This window comes from Bufo bufo, chromosome 5 (assembly GCF_905171765.1).
Source record: "Bufo bufo chromosome 5, aBufBuf1.1, whole genome shotgun sequence".
Classification (NCBI taxonomy): domain Eukaryota; kingdom Metazoa; phylum Chordata; class Amphibia; order Anura; family Bufonidae; genus Bufo; species Bufo bufo.
The window spans coordinates 549,347,406-549,366,552 of NC_053393.1; the positions used below are offsets into that span (position 1 = coordinate 549,347,406).

Genomic DNA, 19,147 nt, shown 5'->3' on the forward strand with positions numbered 1-19,147 from the left:
CCTAGTGTCTGGTCTCATTATAAAGCAGTATGCTGTACACATACTTATTCTTCTAATTGATTTGGCACCACACAAAGAAGAAGGAGAGTCGCATGAATTGCGACGACAAAATGGCGCCCAACGTGGGGCAGATAGCTTGCGTAACTTCCGATTCAAACGCCACGAGAGCGACTTAAACTGAACCATCAGACGAGATCACATGCCGGCAAGGTAAGAAAGCTTTATTTCTTACAAATCTCCTCTGTAACTTCCGCTTTTGTGGGTTCTCAAGAGTTGAATTGGTGTTATCGCGATAGAAGGGTTCAAATTATAGCTGATCTGTCTGTTAGAAAGAACCTATTGAAATATTCCTTCTTTGTGTGGTAGAACATGCTGAAACTAAACGGAAATTGTTAGACAGCTGAGCCGGATATCCTGTGACGTAGAATTAGTTCCCAGTCAAGGTTCTGACGAGAACTTTGGGAAAAGGGTTAATACCAATTGCCATAGGCAATTGGAAGTTATTAAGATTTTGTATCCCGGTGAATTGACGAGGGGTCTTCACTTTGAGAGATTGTGGGCTCAATACTATTATATCATTTGATCTTTGTGCAACTGCGCTTGAGTTAGTGGGTTCGGTGGCGAATACTTATAGTAATCGGATTCCATTTGATCTTTGTGCAACTACGCTTAAGTTTGCGGGTTTGATAAGTAGCAATTGTTTGATCTTCGTGTAACTACAATAATGGGAAATTCTAATGTTGCAGGACAGAGTGAAAAGAGATATTAACAGCGACTCAGTTGATGCGAGAAAAGAAAGGAAAAGTTTCAGTTAGAAATAAAAGTTGAAAGCATTCTGTCATACTAAGTAGCAGCGATTTCCGGTATTATCCGTAAATATGCAGTTTTGTGTAAAAGTTCCCCCTAGATGTTGCAAATGCAGTAGGAGATAGATTAAATTAAAGTTGTGGAAAAGTGTAGAGGGAAAGTTGAAAGTAATTGAGAAGAATGGACAATACTGCTATAGTAAAATGGAGGATTTGGATGTGGTAAGGGAACAAAGAGAGTTGGCCATGCGGCATTCCCTTCCCCCGCACCACATGTGTTGTAACTAAGTAATCCTGGGTCTTGTGGTCCATCAAAGACTACCTATTGCTTTTTCTGTCAGCCACTCCTCTACACCAGGTGCTGGAATGTGCTAATCAGCACCACCCACTGTGCCTTCTACTCTTTCCTTAGGCCTTATGGGGGATGGGAGTGTGTGTGCAAGTAACATGTTGTGTGTTTGTGGATCTCAAAGACTTTACACAATCCTATCATAGTTCCAACACTGGATTATATCCAGTGATGTCTGAAAATAACCCTTCCCAATTGTATGTCCCATCAGTTAAAAATGTACCTGCAGTAATTGCCCCTATGATGACTACTAGAAATATTCCCATGATGCTAGTTGGAAGTGTCCTATCAATCTAAGGTTGCACCCATTCTAAGTCCTTATTCAGGTATGAGTGAAAGTGTAGGGATATCTGCATCATTATATGATGTATGACATATATTACACCCAGTAGTAACATCAATTTTGCCACGATGAATAGAATTCCCAATTCAGAGGACTTACTTATGCTGCTTTATAGAAGATTAGTTAAAATATGGAGAGTTTTCTCATATTATTTATGAGATTTGGAAAATTGAGTCCAATGTAGAGCTGGGGATTTAATGCATAGTGAAGATCAGTGAGTCTGTGATGAAGTGTTTAGATCATCAGTCAGTCACATTGTCCTCAGGACAGAGAGTGTGGAGAAAGTTTTCACTAGACTCCAGAAAAGTTGGGTGGATTTGGATTTTTGAGATTACCTTATCTATGCATGAGAAAATCCTAAGTGCTGCCTTTGTGTATGATCTTGAGAATCATCTAGAAAGGTCTAGTGTTGGCTGGGCTTGAGAGAAGTTAATTTTGTCCCTATTTTGTCATATTGTTAAAGTTAAATCAAACAAAGACCTAAGGCGGGGGTGGCTGCCAATCAGTCCTCCCCACAAGGGGGGGGGGGGGGAAGACTTTGTATGTACTTGCCCACTTCCTCGCCTGTGGGAGGAAGACAAATGTTCAGCCCCTTCAAATGAAACGCACATAGGAAACTAACAACCCAGAATCAAATACTGGATCCCTATTATTTATATAATCCTTGGGATCTAATTACATTGCCTCATAGCAAACATGTTCCATGATCTCTCATGGCTAAGGGTAGTATCACATGTGTAGGAGCATATAGTAATGCAATTCCTACTCCTCTCACCAATTAATCACCGTCTTAAGGGTGTGCAAAATTAGATCCGATCACTCTGCTGCATCTGGAAGGGGGGAGTCTGGGAGTAGTAAATAAAAATATAAAAATAAAAATTCAAATTTAATGTCTCCAATTAATAACCACATTTTTGAGTTTCTGGTAGATCATTTCAGGTTCCTGGAAGATGGATCATTTCGGACAGGCTATGCTGTTCCTACTTAATCTGATGTTGTCAAGAAAGAACCACTCCGTCCAGCAATGTTAGTGCAGGAGACAGAGCTGAAGACACTCGCTGAGGTTGGTAAGATGGCTGAGGGTAAGACTGCTAACATCCAGGTATGCCTTCGGTATCACTCATTATTATGGTCTAATCTAGTGAAGCAGAGATTTTATTTGATCCATGGCTAAGCCCATCAATAATGAATGCTGAGTGTATGAAAGATGTTTGATGCCCTGATACTGCCTGAGAAGGTAGAGGTTACATTATTACCTGAAGTCTACCCTAAGTGGAAATCTGTGTGATACAGGATGGCTTAAGGCCAGTGGACTTCCAAAAAGTTTGCCTTTTTCAGATACAGGTTATAGAGGCTGAAAGGAAACATCAAAGGATAAAGGTAGAAGTGATAATAGGACTCTGGAGAGTTGGTAATAAACTCTTCCTTCAGAGGGCACTCCACCTAAAGAGGATGGATTTAGAACATGGGCAAATCCAGAGAGAGAAGGTGTGATTGGGTTCTGTGGTGGATGACTCCTGGGTTCAACAATGCTGCCACTAGGTGAATGCTGTAATAATGATTTGAGAACTATGGGAGTTCCAGGAAGGCATATGCCAAGGTCATCTTACCCATTTCAGAGACTGCGGATTGACTACATTCAGAACAAAGGTGGAACAGTGTGAATATGTCTGTGTCTGTATTGATCTCTTTCCAGGATATTCGGAGATTTGGCCTGTAGCAAAGGCTACAGCTAAAAGATACTGACTGAGGTGAGAGTACCTATCCCTGGGGCTTTTCTCCATCCGATATACATCTAACCGGAAGATAGGCCTAAGTCCTTATGAAGTACTCTTTGGGAATGCTCCTGGATTAGGTGTCTATTTCCCCAATAGTTCCAGATGCAGCATAGTAGTTTTCCAAAATGCTGATGTTGTCGCACAATTTATTGTTTAATGTGTATTTCCAAGTTTTAGTTGTTTCCTAGAATCCAGACTGTATAGAAGCGATTCATTCTTCACAATCAGGAGATTGGATAGTGGTGAAACAAGAGACGTGTGGAAAGTCCTAGAGCTACGGATTGAAGATCTACATCAAGTCCTGATAACCGCCGCCACTGCTGTCGAATTGCAAGGAGAAACTGATCGTATTGCAATCAAGTGTCAGGACTATAAGAGCCATAATGTTGTTTCATGCCTTATTGTTTGTTCCATATTGTACAAAGGGGAAATCACAGTCAAATCAAATTCCAACGGTGATATATTATCAAGATGAGTCAGGAACAACTAAGTTGACTTTTGCAGTATAGTGGACTGTAAGACAGATGACAGATAGGACACTTGGTTTTGGTCTGATAAGTACATCTGTGTGACTGGAACTGACCCAGTCTATGGTAATTGTATTTAAATATGACCATACCAACTGTGGATATTGGAAATTAACAAGAATGGAGTACTAGTCTAAAGTGTTAGAAATATAAACCAGTGGAAACTACTTCTAGAGTCAGTAAAGGTGAAGGTTTGTCCCATAGAATGACTATCCTGAAGGCAACCCCACCAAACAGTTGTAAACATGATGAATGTAATCCTCTGTTCCTGTCCATTAGAAATCCTATACAACAGGATTTGGGGATATATGTGTTAGGAGCATGTGTAAGTGACCAAGATCCCCTAGGCAAATTTAGAATGTTGGTAAGGGAGAAACCTCAAAGTTCAGTTGCTTCTGTGGCTCCTACATCCTTACCTATAATTGACATTAAATATTTGGCCAAATTTAAAATATAATGACAAACTGACCTTAGAGACAGGATTTATACAGGAAAGCCCTTTGGTGTTTTCCCTCCAGGATATTGTTCTTACATAATTCAGCTGAAGAAGACAAGTAGTGACTCTAACGTTTACTCTGACAGTTGGTTTATCAACGCAGATATCTGGTGATTGTGTGGAGATTTGAAACTCCAACCCAGGATGCAGGTGGAATGAAGTGGCCAATGTACCCTGATCAAGTCCTGATCGGGTACTGATGCCATTTGTTCTATTCTCACCTCCTGAGTGGGATCAAATCAGAAAACAATGTCCGGTCACGACTAAGGAGGTCACTGCCTACATCCTTTGACTCACGTTTATACATGGATACATGGATGCCATAGGAGTCTGTAGTAGAGTTTCTGATTAATTTAAAGCAAAAAGTCAGATAGTTGCAGGATTCGAGTCATTAATTCCCATGATTACAGGGAGTGCAGAATTATTAGGCAAGTTTTATTTTTCAGGATTAATTTTATTATTGAACAACAACCATGTTCTCAATGAACCCAAAAAACTCATTAATATCAAAGCTGAATATTTTTGGAAGTAGTTTTTAGTTTGTTTTTAGTTTTAGCTATTTTAGGGGGATATCTGTGTGTGCAGGTGACTATTACTGTGCATAATTATTAGGCAACTTAACAAAAAACAAATATATACCCATTTCAATTATTTATTTTTACCAGTGAAACCAATATAACATCTCAACATTCACAAATATACATTTCTGACATTCAAAAACAAAACAAAAACAAATCAGTGACCAATATAGCCACCTTTCTTTGCAAGGACACTCAAAAGCCTGCCATCCATGGATTCTGTCAGTGTTTTGATCTGTTCACCATCAACATTGCGTGCAGCAGCAACCACAGCCTCCCAGACACTGTTCAGAGAGGTGTACTGTTTTCCCTCCTTGTAAATCTCACATTTGATGATGGACCACAGGTTCTCAATGGGGTTCAGATCAGGTGAACAAGGAGGCCATGTCATTAGATTTTCTTCTTTTATACCCTTTCTTGCCAGCCACGCTGTGGAGTACTTGGACGTGTGTGATGGAGCATTGTCCTGCATGAAAATCATGTTTTTCTTGAAGGATGCAGACTTCTTCCTGTACCACTGCTTGAAGAAGGTGTCTTCCAGAAACTGGCAGTAGGACTGGGAGTTGAGCTTGACTCCATCCTCAACCTGAAAAGGCCCCACAAGCTCATCTTTGATGATACCAGCCCAAACCAGTACTCCACCTCCACCTTGCTGGCGTCTGAGTCGGACTGGAGCTCTCTGCCCTTTACCAATCCAGCCACGGGCCCATCCATCTGGCCCATCAAGACTCACTCTCATTTCATCAGTCCATAAAACCTTAGAAAAATCAGTCTTGAGATATTTCTTGGCCCAGTCTTGACGTTTCAGCTTGTGTGTCTTGTTCAGTGGTGGTCGTCTTTCAGCCTTTCTTACCTTGGCCATGTCTCTGAGTATTGCACACCTTGTGCTTTTGGGCACTCCAGTGATGTTGCAGCTCTGAAATATGGCCAAACTGGTGGCAAGTGGCATCTTGGCAGCTGCACGCTTGACTTTTCTCAGTTCATGGGCAGTTATTTTGCACCTTGGTTTTTCCACACGCTTCTTGCGACCCTGTTGACTATTTTGAATGAAACGCTTGATTGTTCGATGATCACGCTTCAGAAGCTTTGCAATTTTAAGAGTGCTGCATCCCTCTGCAAGATATCTCACTATTTTTGACTTTTCTGAGCCTGTCAAGTCCTTCTTTTGACCCATTTTGCCAAAGGAAAGGAAGTTGCCTAATAATTATGCACACCTGATATAGGGTGTTGATGTCATTAGACCACACCCCTTCTCATTACAGAGATGCACATCACCTAATATGCTTAATTGGTAGTAGGCTTTCGAGCCTATACAGCTTGGAGTAAGACAACATGCATAAAGAGGATGATGTGGTCAAAATACTCATTTGCCTAATAATTCTGCACGCAGTGTAGTAGTATAAAAAAATTAATAATAATGATTTTTTTGATTGGATTAACATCTCTATTGTCATCAACAGAGATTTGTGAATTATATCTGTGATGCTGTTAAGGGAATGGTGGAACAACTGAGCTCTTTTCCAGTGATGACTCCACAGAACCAACTGGTCCTTGACAGCAGAAAAAGGAGGGGTCTACAAGAACGGCTGCATCTACATCCAGGACAACACTGCCCCTGATGGAAGGATCACCAAGGATCTGAAGAAACTGATGGAAGGATCACCAAGGATCTGAAGAAACTGATGAACTCTATCAAATGAACTGATGGGAAAAATTCTGAAATTAATATCATGGCCAGAATAATGTTTTGGGAACTGGTTCAGCGACTACAATGTTATTAGAATTTGGTTTTAACAGGCTGTCATATAGTTCTACATTTTAGGAAAATTGTTTTTGAAAATGTATAATACATCCATGCCCACACTATGTATATGTGCTGTGCCCCTGTCAAAGACAAAGATTATTCCATCCTTAAGTAAATAAAACCTTGTTGATGGTTGCGGTGTAAATAGGACAAGGTGAAGGCAAACCCGAAAGGGAATTGAGGGGACCTGGTGAAGCAATAAGGAAAGTCCAGCTCTTCGCTGTTTAGGGCGTTGGGAGAGTACCTCACTTTTGCCTGTTCACCTCTGGTCTATTTCCCGCAAAAGGAGGGATTTGTGAGAGAAGGATTTATTATTTTACGCATATATAATGAGAATATTCTGTAGTACACATTTCTGTCCACTAGATGGCTGCAAACCATATGTATGAGAAGGTCAATGAGGGAGGGGGAAGAGGGGATTATATTACAGTCTTCAAATACACCTATAGACTCAGTGAAACCACTCCTATCAGGTTAAGGAGCCAATAGTCTCTTCTTAAGGAACACCCCTTTTGTGATGTCATGTCTGCTATTTAAGTGAATGTACTGTGAATAAAAGGCTCTCTCGCCTGGTCTCTTCTACCAGGGCTCAAAGAGGATGAGAAGATGCTTTCATGAAACCACCTAGTGTCTGGTCTCATTATAAAGCAGTATGCTGTACACATACTTATTCTTCTAATTGATTTGGCACCACACAAAGAAGAAGGAGAGTCGCATGAATTGCGACGACAGTATATACAGCAGTGTACTGATATGTGAGGTATGAGGTATAATAGATGCAGTGTGTACAGATATATAGTATATACAGCGGTGTACTGATATGTGAGGTACGAGGTATAATAGATGCAGTGTACAGATATATAGTATATACAGCAGTGTACTGATATGTGAGGTACGAGGTATAATAGATGCAGTGTGTACAGATATATAGTATATACAGCAGTGTACTGATATGTGAGGTACGAGGCATAATAGATGCAGTGTGTACAGATATATAGTATATACAGCAGTGTACTGATATGGGAGGTATGAGGTATAATAGATGCAGTGTGTACAGGTATATAGTATATACAGCGGTGTACTGATATGTGAGGTACGAGGTATAATAGATGCAGTGTACAGATATATAGTATATACAGCAGTGTACTGATATGTGAGGTACGAGGTATAATAGATGCAGTGTGTACAGATATATAGTATATACAGCAGTGTACTGATATGTGAGGTACGAGGTATAATAGATGCAGTGTGTACAGATATATAGTATATACAGCAGTGTGCTGATATGTGAGGTACTAGGTATAATAGATGCAGTGTGTACAGATATATAGTATATACAGCAGTGTACTGATATGTGAGGTACGAGGTATAATAGATGCAGTGTGTACAGATATATAGTATATACAGCAGTGTACTGATATGTGAGGTACGAGGTATAATAGATGCAGTGTGTACAGATATATAGTATATACAGCAGTGTACTGATATGTGAGATATGAGGTATAATAGATGCAGTGTGTACAGATATATAGTATATACAGCAGTGTACTGATATGTGAGGTATGAGGTATAATAGATGCAGTGTGTACAGATATATAGTATATACAGCAGTGTACTGATATGGGAGGTATGAGGTATAATAGATGCAGTGTGTACAGATATATAGTATATACAGCAGTGTACTGATATGTGAGGTATGAGGTATAATAGATGCAGTGTGTACAGGTATATAGTATATACAGCAGTGTACTGATATGTGAGGTACGAGGTATAATAGATGCAGTGTGTACAGATATATAGTATATACAGCAGTGTACTGATATGTGAGGTACGAGGTATAATAGATGAGGTGTGTACAGATATATAGTATATACAGCAGTGTACTGATATATGAGGTACGAGGTATAATAGATGCAGTGTGTACAGATATATAGTATATACAGCAGTGTACTGATATGTGAGGTATGAGGTATAATAGATGCAGTGTGTACAGATATATAGTATATACAGCAGTGTACTGATATGTGAGGTATGAGGTATAATAGATGCACTGTGTACAGATGTATAGAGTATACAGCAGTGTACTGATATGTGAGGTATGAGGTATAATAGATGCAGTGTGTACAGATATATAGTATATACAGCAGTGTACTGATATGTGAGGTATGAGGTATAATAGATGCAGTGTGTACAGATATATAGTATAAACAGCAGTGTACTGATATGTGAGGTACGAGGTATAATAGATGCAGTGTGTACAGGTATATAGTATATACAGCAGTGTACTGATATGTGAGGTATGAGGTATAATAGATGCAGTGTGTACAGATATATAGTATATACAGCAGTGTACTGATATAAAGTGACCATCGGCAACGTGTGACCTGTGACGTCGCGCATATAAGAGGCTCTATACATAAAGGGGACACATAGAAGAGGCACTATACGTAAAGTGGCACTATTTATAAGGGGCACCAAGCAGATGGCACTATATACATCTGCAGTCTCGCCGGAAACATGTCACCAAGCGGAGACGTGTCTCTCATTCTCCCAGGTGGTCTCCGGCCGGACATCCCTCACCCCTCGCTGGCTACGAGGGGCAGAGTGTCGCCCCCGGGGGCGGAGCTAGTAAAGGTTGGCACTTTACGCGTGTGCTGCTGGTAGACGGGACGCCATCATTCCCAGCGCTGACACTGGTCAGGAGTCCTGGGACGCCAGAACCCCCAGCGTCAGCTGTTGCCAGGGAACCTCTGTTGTCTCCTGACTTGTGGTGGGGGGTTCCCTCCTCTGCTCTTTCAGCCCTCACTGTGCTCCCCTGGGCTGAGGGTGGAGATCGGGTGTGTCCTCAGCGGTGTCCGGTCATCTGTGGAGGGACATTTACACCTGGTCGTCCCTCACTCTGCTGATTATTCAGTTCCTTCCCCGGCTCTGGATCTGAAGCTATCTGCTGAGGGGTTTCTCTGGTTCTCGTGCCCTGGCGCTTACGTTACTGACCATCCTCGTGTTTCCCTATTGACCATTGCATTGGGTCACAGTATTTACTTTGGGGTTTTGCCCAACTGCAGCCGCTGTGCCCAGCCACCCTGCCACTGACCCCTGGGAAGGGCTCTGCCAAAGTCCCCCTTCCTGCGGGTGAGGAGAACCCCGGCCCTCAAGGGTGTTCAGAGTGCGACGGCTTGTGCAAAGTGTGTCTGGTACGCCGCATGTGGCACTATATACAGAGGGCACAGAGCATGTGGCACTATATACAGAGGGCACAGAGCATGTGGCACTATATACAGAGGGCACAGAGCATGTGGCACTATATACAGAGGGCACAGAGCATGTGGCACTATATACAGAGGGCACAGAGCATGTGGCACTATATACAGAGGGCACAGAGCATGTGGCACTATATACAGAGGGCACAGAGTATGTGGCACTATATACAGAGGGCACAGAGCATGTGGCACTATATACAGAGGGCACAGAGCATGTAGCACTATATACAGAGGGCACAGAGCATGTGGCACTATATACAGAGGGCACAGAGCATGTGGCACTATATACAGAGGGCACAGAGCATGTGGCACTATATACAGAGGGCACAGAGCATGTGGCACTATATACAGAGGGTACAGAGCATGTGGCACTATATACAGAGGGCACAGAGCATGTGGCACTATATACAGAGGGCACAGAGTATGTGGCACTATATACAGAGGGCACAGAGCATGTGGCACTATATACAGAGGGCACAGAGCATGTAGAACTATATACAGAGGGCACAGAGCATGTGGCACTATATACAGAGGGCACAGAGCATGTGGCACTATATGCAGAGGGCACAAAGTATGTGGCACTATATACAGAGGGCACAGAGCATGTGGCACTATATACAAAGATAAAGGTAAAGAGAGGAGCTCGACATCTTCTTAGCAAAATCTGCAGAGTTGAATAGTGGCCGGGAGAAGTCATCATGGCGGTCTGAACCAGATGGAGAACACAGGAGGAGACGTCACCTTAAAGTCACTAAATGGAAATGATTATTCTGCTGCTGACTGTGTATGATGAGAGCTGTAGTCACTTGTATGGTCCACTGCTGATGATTGGTGGTAGCATGCTGTTTTGCGAAACAACTCCCAGCATCCCTTTACAACTGTTCAGACCATACTGGGAGCTGTAGTTTCACACCGTACAAGCTTATATGGCGAGGGCCGACCTGACTACTGAAATGGTATCTGTACTGAACTTTTAAAATCTGGGGATGTATATATGTACTGCACATGGTTCTGGTGCTGGGTATCTGCACTGCACATGGTTCTGGTGCTGGGTATCTGCACTGCACATGGTTCTGGTGCTGGGTATCTGCACATGGTTCTGCACATGGTTCTGGTGCTGGATATCTGCACATGGTTCTGGTGCTGGGTATCTGCACTGCACATGGTTCTGGTGCTGGGTATCTGCACTGCACATGGTTCTGGTGCTGGGTATCTGCACATGGTTCTGCACATGGTTCTGGTGCTGGATATCTGCACATGGTTCTGGTGCTGGGTATCTGCACTGCACATGGTTCTGGTGCTGGGTATCTGCACTGCACATGGTTCTGGTGCTGGGTATCTGCACTGCACATGGTTCTGGTGCTGGGTATCTGCACTGCACATGGTTCTGGTGCTGGGTATCTGTACTGCACATGGTTCTGGTGCTGAGTATCTGTACTGCACATGGTTCTGGTGCTGGGTATCTGCACTGCACATGGTTCTGGTGCTGGGTATCTGTACTGCACATGGTTCTGGTTCTGGGTATCTGCACTGCACATGGTTCTGCTTCTGGGTATCTGCACTGCACATGGTTCTGGTGCTGGGTATCTGTACTGCACATGGTTCTGGTTCTGGGTATCTGCACTGCACATGGTTCTGGTTCTGGGTATCTGCACTGCACATGGTTCTGGTGCTGGGTATCTGCACTGCACATGGTTCTGGTTCTGGGTATCTGTACTGCACATGGTTCTGGTTCTGGGTATCTGTACTGCACATGGTTCTGGTGCTGGGTATCTGTACTGCACATGGTTCTGGTTCTGGGTATCTGTACTGCACATGGTTCTGGTTCTGGGTATCTGTACTGCACATGGTTCTGGTGCTGGGTATCTGCACTGCACATGGTTCTGGTGCTGGGTATCTGTACTGCACATGGTTCTGGTGCTGGGTATCTGTACTGCACATGGTTCTGGTGCTGGGTATCTGTACTGCACATGGTTCTGGTGCTGGGTATCTGTACTGCACATGGTTCTGGTGCTGGGTATCTGTACTGCACATGGTTCTGGTTCTGGGTATCTGCACTGCACATGGTTCTGGTGCTGGGTATCTGCACTGCACATGGTTCTGGTGCTGGGTATCTGCACTGCACATGGTTCTGGTGCTGGGTATCTGTACTGCACATGGTTCTGGTTCTGGGTATCTGCACTGCACATGGTTCTGGTGCTGGGTATCTGCACTGCACATGGTTCTGGTTCTGGGTATCTGTACTGCACATGGTTCTGGTGCTGGGTATCTGTACTGCACATGGTTCTGGGTATCTGCACTGCACATGGTTCTGGTGCTGGGTATCTGTACTGCACATGGTTCTGGTTCTGGGTATCTGCACTGCACATGGTTCTGGTGCTGGGTATCTGCACTGCACATGGTTCTGGTTCTGGGTATCTGTACTGCACATGGTTCTGGTGCTGGGTATCTGTACTGCACATGGTTCTGGGTATCTGCACTGCACATGGTTCTGGTGCTGGGTATCTGCACTGCACATGGTTCTGGTTCTGGGTATCTGTACTGCACATGGTTCTGGTGCTGGGTATCTGTACTGCACATGGTTCTGGTGCTGGGTATCTGTACTGCACATGGTTCTGGTGCTGGGTATCTGTACTGCACATGGTTCTGGTGCTGGGTATCTGTACTGCACATGGTTCTGGTGCTGGGTATCTGCACTGCACATGGTTCTGGTGCTGTATGCATGTAGCGATCCTGGTTCTTGCTGTGTATTTGTGTGTTTTACATGCAGCTGATTCTATACTTCAATCTGATACCATCCATTCACATCTGAGTTCGGCCGCTGTTACAGATTCTGTCTTACGTGGATAGCACCTGTGTGTCCTGTATCTGGGATGGCACCTGTGTGTCCTGTATCTGGGATGGCACCTGTGTGTCCTGTATCTGGGATGGCACCTGTGCGTCCTATATCTGGGATGGCACCTGTGTGTTCTGTATCTGGGATGGCACCTGTGCGTCGTGTATCTGGGATGGCACCTGTGCGTCCTGTATCTGGGATGGCACCTGTGCATCCTATATCTGGGATGGCACCTGTGCGTCCTATATCTGGGATGGCACCTGTGTGTCCTGTATCTGGGATGGCACCTGTGTGTCCTGTATCTGGGGTGGCACCTGTGCGTCCTGTATCTGGGATGGCACCTGTGTGTCCTGTGTCCTGGATGGCATCTGTGCATCCTATATCTGGGATGGCACCTGTGCGTCCTATATCTGGGATGGCACCTGTGTGTCCTGTATCTGGGATGGCACCTGTGCGTCCTGTATCTGGGATGGCACCTGTGCGTCCTGTATCTGGGATGGCACCTGTGTGTCCTGTGTCCTGGATGGCACCTGTGTGTCCTGTATCTGGGATGGCACCTGTGTGTCCTGTGTCCTGGATGGCACCTGTGTGTCCTGTGTCCTGGATGGCAGACGTGTACCATCCCAACATGAAAACACAACCGGCTGCCACCTTTGAATGATTTAAAGCCCATTTACCTGTACCGCCATTATATGTTAGGCGGAGTAAAACAGGTAAAGGATGGGCCGCTACACATGGGCCAGTGCTGTGTGCCTGCCCCCCAGGCTAAAATGTACCAGCCCCTGAGGTGTGATATAGGATATGCATGTGTAATATGGAGGGGGTGATATAATTATGTATGTGTAATATGGAGGGGTGATACAGCATACCTCTCAACTTTTTGGACAAAAAGGGACACTTATGGTTCATTTGTATAAAAGTCTATTTTTCCTGTATATTTATACACTTTAAGGTCTCTGCACACGAGCGGATCCGGGTAATCCGCTGAGTAAAAGAGAGCCAAGCCCCGCTCCGGACGGCGGAGACACGGAGCAGTAACATGGTTGATGATGCTCTTTGCCTCTCTGTGATCTTTTTACTACAAAATCTGTGATATAAAGTTGTCACCGTGATTTTGTAGTAAAAATTTCACAGAGAGGCAAAGAGCATCATCAACCATGTTACTGCTCCGTGTCTCCGCCGTCCGGAGCGGGGCTTGGCTCTCTTTTACTCAGCGGATTACCCGGATCCGCTCATGTGAAAGAGCCCTAAGAGTTTTCTTAGCGCACAATAGCACAAAAACTATCTGAATGTTGAAATTTCTAAAATTCAATATTCCTTCAAATAATGAAATAATATACGAGGTCTGGTCAAATATACAGATCGGAACCGGACAAACACCAGATGTAACGATGCAAATCTATACCTCAGATCAAAAAGAGGGACATTTAAGGAGAAAAGAGGGACTTGGGTCCAAAATATGGACTGTCCCTCCAAATAAGGGACACTCGGGAGGTCTGATATAGGATATACGTGTGTAATATAGAGGGGTGATATAGGCTATAAGTGTGTACATGGAAGAGGTGATATAGGATATAAGTGTGTAATATAGAGGGGTGATATAGGATATAAGTGTGTACATGGAAGAGGTGATATAGGATATAAGTGTGTAATATAGAGGGGTGATATAGGATATAAGTGTGTAATATAGAGGGGTTATATAGGATATAAGTGTGTAATATAGAGGGGTGATATAGGATATAAGTGTGTAATATAGAAGGGTGATATAGGATATAAGTGTGTAATATAGAGGGGTGATATAGGATATAAGTGTGTAATATAGAAGGGTGATATAGGATATAAGTGTGTAATATAGAGGGGTGATATAGGATATAAGTGTGTACATGGAAGAGGTGATATAGGATATAAGTGTGTAATATAGAGGGGTTATATAGGATATAAGTGTGTAATATAGAGGGGTGATATAGGATATAAGTGTGTAATATAGAAGGGTGATATAGGATATAAGTGTGTAATATAGAGGGGTGATATAGGATATATGTGTGTACATGGAAGAGGTGATATAGGATATACGTGTGTAATATAGAGGGGTGATATAGGATATAAGTGTGTAATATAGAGGGGTGATATAGGATATACGTGTGTACATGGAAGAGGTGATATAGGATATAAGTGTGTAATATAGAGGGGTGATATAGGATATACGTGTGTAATATAGAGGGGTGATATAGGATATATGTGTGTAATATAGAGGGGTGATATAGGATATAAGTGTGTAATATAGAGGGGTTATATAGGATATAAGTGTGTAATATAGAGGGGTGATATAGGATATAAGTGTGTAATATAGAGGGGTGATATAGGATATACGTGTGTAATATAGAGGGGTGATATAGGATATATGTGTGTACATGGAAGAGGTGATATAGGATATAAGTGTGTAATATAGAGGGGTGATATAGGATATAAGTGTGTAATATAGAGGGGTTATATAGGATATAAGTGTGTAATATAGAGGGGTGATATAGGATATAAGTGTGTAATATAGATGGGTGATATAGGATATAAGTGTGTAATATAGAGGGGTGATATAGGATATTAGTGTGTAATATAGAGGGGTTATATAGGATATAAGTGTGTAATATAGAGGGGTGATATAGGATATAAGTGTGTAATATAGAGGGGTGATATAGGATATAAGTGTGTAATATAGAGGGGTGATATAGGATATATGTGTGTACATGGAAGAGGTGATATAGGATATACGTGTGTAATATAGAGGGGTGATATAGGATATAAGTGTGTAATATAGAGGGGTGATATAGGATATACGTGTGTACATGGAAGAGGTGATATAGGATATAAGTGTGTAATATAGAGGGGTGATATAGGATATACGTGTGTAATATAGAGGGGTGATATAGGATATATGTGTGTAATATAGAGGGGTGATATAGGATATAAGTGTGTAATATAGAGGGGTTATATAGGATATAAGTGTGTAATATAGAGGGGTGATATAGGATATAAGTGTGTAATATAGAGGGGTGATATAGGATATAAGTGTGTAATATAGAGGGGTGATATAGGATATATGTGTGTACATGGAAGAGGTGATATAGGATATACGTGTGTAATATAGAGGGGTGATATAGGATATATGTGTGTACATGGAAGAGGTGATATAGGATATACGTGTGTAATATAGAGGGGTGATATAGGATATATGTGTGTACATGGAAGAGGTGATATAGGATATAAGTGTGTAATATAGAGGGGTGATATAGGATATACGTGTGTACATGGAAGAGGTGATATAGGATATACGTGTGTAATATAGAGGGGTGATATAGGATATACGTGTGTAATATAGAGGGGTTATATAGGATATAAGTGTGTAATATAGAGGGGTGATATAGGATATAAGTGTGTAATATAGAGGGGTGATATAGGATATAAGTGTGTAATATAGAGGGGTGATATAGGATATATGTGTGTACATGGAAGAGGTGATATAGGATATACGTGTGTAATATAGAGGGGTGATATAGGATATATGTGTGTAATATAGAGGGGTGATATAGGATATATATGTGTACATGGAAGAGGTGATATAGGATATACGTGTGTAATATAGAGGGGTGATATAGGATATATGTGTGTAATATAGAGGGGTGATATAGGATATATGTGTGTACATGGAAGAGGTGATATAGGATATGGATGTGTTATATGGAGGTTGTAATATAGGATATATGTGTGTAATATGGAGGGTGGTGTGATATATGATCTCCGTGTTATATGGAGGAGGAGGAATTGCAGGATGTGGGCATCTGAGAGGGGTATGAACTATCTCTATAGTGTGACTGCATTTCTTTACATTCTCTAGCCGTCTGTTATCAGCCGTCCCACGGGTTCTTTAAGAGGATAATTGACAGAAGCCTCTCAGCTCCACATGATTCCTGCTTTATATCAGATATGTGACTGATATCAGCCGCTCCGCTTATAACGCTCCAGTACTGTTATAGTATGAATACTTTAAAATTACTGTCCCTTTAAATGTAGCAGGGGAGGCAATATAGTTGTTGTTGTTAGTTGCAAAACCTACTTTCGTTTTCGTGTACAAAGAACAGAAAAGTCCCCAAAGATATGGAAATTACCCAAAAGTGAGAATCCCAGAAAAAAAAGTCACTGAACAGTAATAGACATAGATGTAAAGTAATATTTACAGAACTCCACGCAGAGCTGCTCCGCCTGTACTGGGGTCTTTCTGGTCTGGACTGGGGGGGAAATCTGACAAGAGTAGAGGAAAGAGCAGATAGGAGGGGACTGGGGAGGAAAAGGAACTGCAGGGGCCTCGCAGCAACGAGGGAAGGTACAAGAGGCTGAACAGCCGGAGTCTGAGGACGTCTCCTCACTGGATGGATTTCTGAATTTCAGAGAAAGCTGAATACAAGGGGGAACGTCCACAAAATGAGGCTCTAGATAAAACTGTGCCCCTAGTGGTAACAAGTCCCAAGTTACATCTTGTGTTATACTCCAGAGCTGCACTCACTATTCTGCTGGTGCAGTCACTGTGTACATACATTACTTATCCTGTACTGATCCTGAGTTACATCCTGTATTATACTCCAGAGCTGCACTCACTATTCTGCTGGTGCAGTCACTGGGTACATACATTACTTATCCTGTACTGATCCTGAGTTACATCCTGTATGATACTCCAGAGCTGCACTCACTATTCTGCTGGTGCAGTCACTGGGTACATACATTACTTATCCTGTACTGATCCTGAGTTACATCCTGTATTGTACTCCAGAGCTGCACTCACTATTCTGCTGGTGCAGTCACTGTGTACATACATTACTTATCCTGTACTGATCCTGAGTAACATCCTGTATTATACTCCCGAGCTGCACTCACTATTCTGCTGGTGGAGTCACTGTGTACATACATTACTTATCCTGTACTGATCCTGAGTTACATCCTGTATTATACTCCAGAGCTGCACTCACTATTCTGCTGGTGCAGTCACTGTGTACATACATTACTTATCCTGTACTGATCCTGAGTTACATCCTGTATTATACTCCAGAGCTGCACTCACTGTTCTGCTGGTGCAGTCACTGTGTACATACATTACTTATCCTGTACTGATCCTGAGTTACATCCTGTATTATACTCCAGAGCTGCACTCACTATTCTGCTGGTGCAGTTACTCTGTACATACATTACTTATCCTGTACTGATCCTGAGTTACATCCTGTATTATACTCCAGAGCTGCACTCACTATTCTGCTGGTGCAGTCACTGTGCACATACATTACTTATCCCGTACTGATCCTGAGTTACATCCTGTATTATACTCCAGAGCTGCACTCACTATTCTGCTGGTGCAGTCACTGTGTACATACATTACATTACTTATCCTTTACTGATCCTGAGTTACATTCTGTATTATGCTCCAGAGCTGCACTCACTATTCTGCTGGTGCAGTCACTGTGTACATACATTTCTTATCCTGTACTGATCCTGAGTTACATCCTGTATTATACTCCAGAGCTGCACTCACTATTCTGTTGGTGCAGTCACTGTGTACATACATTACTTATACTGTACTGATCCTGAGTTACATCCTGTATTATACTCCAGAGCTGCACTCACTATTCTGCTGGTGCAGTCACTGTGTACATACATTACTTATCCTGTACTGATCCTGAGTTACATCCTGTATTATACTCCAGAGCTGCACTCACTATTCTGCTGGTGCAGTCACTGTGTACATACATTACATTACTTATTCTGTACTGATCCTGAGTTACATCCTGTATTATACCCTAGAGCTGCACTCACTATTCTGCTGGTGCAGTCACTGTGTACATACATTACTTATCCTGTACTGATCCTGAGTTACATCCTGTATTATACTCCAGAGCTGCACTCACTATTCTGCTGGTGCAGTCACTGTGTACATACATTACATTACTTATCCTGTACTGATCCTGAGTTACATCCTGTATTATTCTCCAGAGCTGCACTCACTATTCTGCTGGTGCAGTCACTGTGTACATACATTACTTATCCTGTACTGATCCTGAGTTACATCCTGTATTATACTCCAGAGCTGCACTCACTATTCTGCTGGTGCAGTCACTGTGCACATACATTACTTATCCTGTACTGATCCTGAGTTTTACAGCAAGACACGGAGGCTTCGTATTGCTTTCTCCTTCTTTACTGAACCACCAATAGCAGCAAAGAGAAAAAATTTAAATACAAGGAACCATAGCAACCAAGGTCCCTCCCACTGGCCCCTATAATAGGCCGCTCTTCCTCTGTAACTTCCTCTTTCTTTGCTGCTGCCAAGATA

The 19,147-nt window shown here is 42.6% G+C and overlaps 1 protein-coding gene across 1 annotated transcript in view; it reads right to left on the minus strand.

The window, feature by feature from the left end:
- Positions 1-17,172, minus strand: part of LOC121000788 (retinoic acid receptor responder protein 2-like) — a 54,910-nt gene extending 37,738 nt beyond the window's left edge. Inside the window, exon 1 of the mRNA XM_040431418.1 lies at positions 17,007-17,172. The gene's annotated coding sequence lies outside the window, so the exon portion shown is untranslated. The remainder of the gene's footprint in view (positions 1-17,006) is intronic.
- Between the last annotated feature and the right edge of the window lie 1,975 nt (positions 17,173-19,147).